This window comes from Lolium rigidum, chromosome 7 (assembly GCF_022539505.1).
Source record: "Lolium rigidum isolate FL_2022 chromosome 7, APGP_CSIRO_Lrig_0.1, whole genome shotgun sequence".
Classification (NCBI taxonomy): Eukaryota; Viridiplantae; Streptophyta; class Magnoliopsida; order Poales; family Poaceae; genus Lolium; species Lolium rigidum.
The window spans coordinates 171,279,760-171,282,142 of NC_061514.1; the positions used below are offsets into that span (position 1 = coordinate 171,279,760).

At 50.6% G+C, this 2,383-nt stretch overlaps 1 long non-coding RNA gene across 1 annotated transcript; it reads left to right on the top strand.

Annotated features, from left to right (window-relative positions):
- Window positions 1-718: 718 nt before the first annotated feature.
- Window positions 719-1,220, top strand: LOC124669821. Its single transcript, XR_006992336.1, has 2 exons — window positions 719-841; window positions 925-1,220. It is a non-coding gene; the product is annotated as an uncharacterized LOC124669821 (long non-coding RNA).
- Window positions 1,221-2,383: the final 1,163 nt, after the last annotated feature.

Sequence of the window (2,383 nt, forward strand, 5' to 3'; positions counted from 1 at the left end):
CGGTGATACGCCGAGGGCTGGAGGCCGTCGGCATCTTGGCAGATTCCTGTAGTGAACAAAAGGAAAAAATTGTATATTAGCTTAAGTAATTAAGCCCGCGAGAAATCTAATTCCTGCCTGAGCTCGTTCTAGGCTTACGCGGTGCTCCCTCTTGTCGAACGTCGGATCAAGATCATGTGGTGCGGCGGATTTCAACCGGGACCACGCGCACGTGCCACAGATTAAGTCACATCGCGACTCCTCTCGTCTACCCACTCCCCATCCCCACCCGAACATATCGGAAAAAATCCCCACCCGCATTCCTGCACCCTCTCCACCATGGTCTCGAACCCGAGCGGCGAGATGGATTGGACCCCCAGCGAGTGGATCCTGGTAGGCGGAGGAGGAAGGAGAGGTGCTGGTGGTGCGGACCGCACGACGCCCGCGCTCCCAAGGCGTAGGGCGGCGGCCATGGCGTTGGTGCGGCTACGGGGGAGGGAGGAACGGGCAGCGCCGGCGACGGAGGTGAAGGGCGGCGCCCTTGGAGGACGTGGTGGTGCGGATGGGGGGATCAAATGCCCGTGCTCAAGAGGGGAGAGGCGGCGGCCATGGCGGCGGCGGCCATGGCGGCGGCGGGGTAGTCGGTAGCGGATCTGGGGATCACGGGGCCATCGCGCCCGTCCTCTGCCGCACGCGCAAGGAGGTGGCCCCTCCCTTTGCTACGCATGGGCCGCGCGAGCCTGATAGCCTGGGCGCGCCGTGGCCGGCGGTAATGCAAGCTTGGTGCAGCTAGCTTCTGGTGGATTTGTTTTCATCGACTGAAAACGGCGGCTCCGGCACTCGGCTGTGTGTTCGCGCGCAGGTAAAATCCCCGATTAACCTCCGATTGCTGTACTTCATTGAGATGTGAACTCAGAGATCGGTTTGGTCTTCATTTATCTATAGGAATTTTAAGGATTTATGGGCACTGCTTATCCACCAGATCCTTCCGTAGGCAAGGATGTAAGAATAGTGCAATTTTCGCCAATTCTGTCTGTAATATTTTGCAATTGGATGTACTTTCCGACCTTTTTTTACATCCAAGAAATGGTAAAGTCTGAGATGTATTTTTCTGCAACTATGGATAAAACGTATGTATCTGGATGTAATTTTTGTCATTTTTGTACATCCAGAATGCTGGATGGATCAAGGTGTAAAACACTTATTTTGTGATCAAATTATTTTTGTGCTTCTAGATGTAATTTTAACTTTTTTCTACATCCATTGCTGCAACATTTACATCTCAATTAGATCATAAACTACTCTCTGGTATTTGTTGTTTTTATAAGGGATGTATTTTCTTAGAAACTGGATGGAGTTTGCCCACGCAAGGAAGACACCAAGGAAGAATGTAGTAAATTTCCCGTCTCGCCAATGATTTTTCTCCATATTTTGTTTTATTATTTTAGTAGTATAAAATATTTTTTGGATCATGGGGATGGAGAAGGCGTGGAAAGTACCGGGACCAGGGGACCAGAGAGCTAATTGCTGCTCGTTTTTTAATGCGCGGCGAAAGTGGGTTTTCTCGCATTCGGACCGAAAGTTTCTATTTTCGGAACATGCCGGAACCCATTGCACGTGACTTTCTATTTTTAGGAGGGGCACTCCCTAAGACTAACCGGTAACCGGGCACTACGTAGCCACGTCCTTAAGCCCGCAAGGTGCTTCTATTGCTAGAGATCCTCCAAGCGCTCCAGCTGAAAACTTACTTCACATACGTTTCACACACTCAACAGCCCGAAGCCCAGAACAGCCAGGCAAAGAATTATTAGCACACAGAAACCACAGCCAACGCCAATCTAAATTCGTGGCAATCCTTGCTGGTGAAAACTGCACCCTTCTGCCTGCTTTCAGATCCACGCTAGGTGCTTTGCTTGCTTGGGAATCGAGACTGTCCACGGAGCACAGAAGAATACATGCTAGTTTTTTGTATTGGTGGCGCCATGGTAAACAATCCGCACAACACCCGGGAACGCGCCGAGAGGAAGAGAACTGAAGGGGTATGCAGCAGCCACGGACAAAAAGGGGGAAAAAAGGCGACGGAGACGGAAGATCCGGCAGAGCTCGTGCGGAGCTGCGGCGATGGCGGCCTCGAGGCGGCAGGATAGGCGGCGGCAGATCCGACTTGGAACCCTATGGTGGATCGTGAGAATTGTTTTCGTTTCTGCCTTCTAGACACGTACACGTGGGTCAGAAGGACATCGTGTGCGCATATAAAAATCTACACCCGGAGAGCGAATTACGAAATTAATCTTGACCATTGTTATTGATTTGCTTAGGCGTAGCTAATCTACACCGTTGGTTGTTTGTTGTTTTAATAATATAATAGATAGAAGATTTTAGGTGCTAACCAACGGAAAGGGAA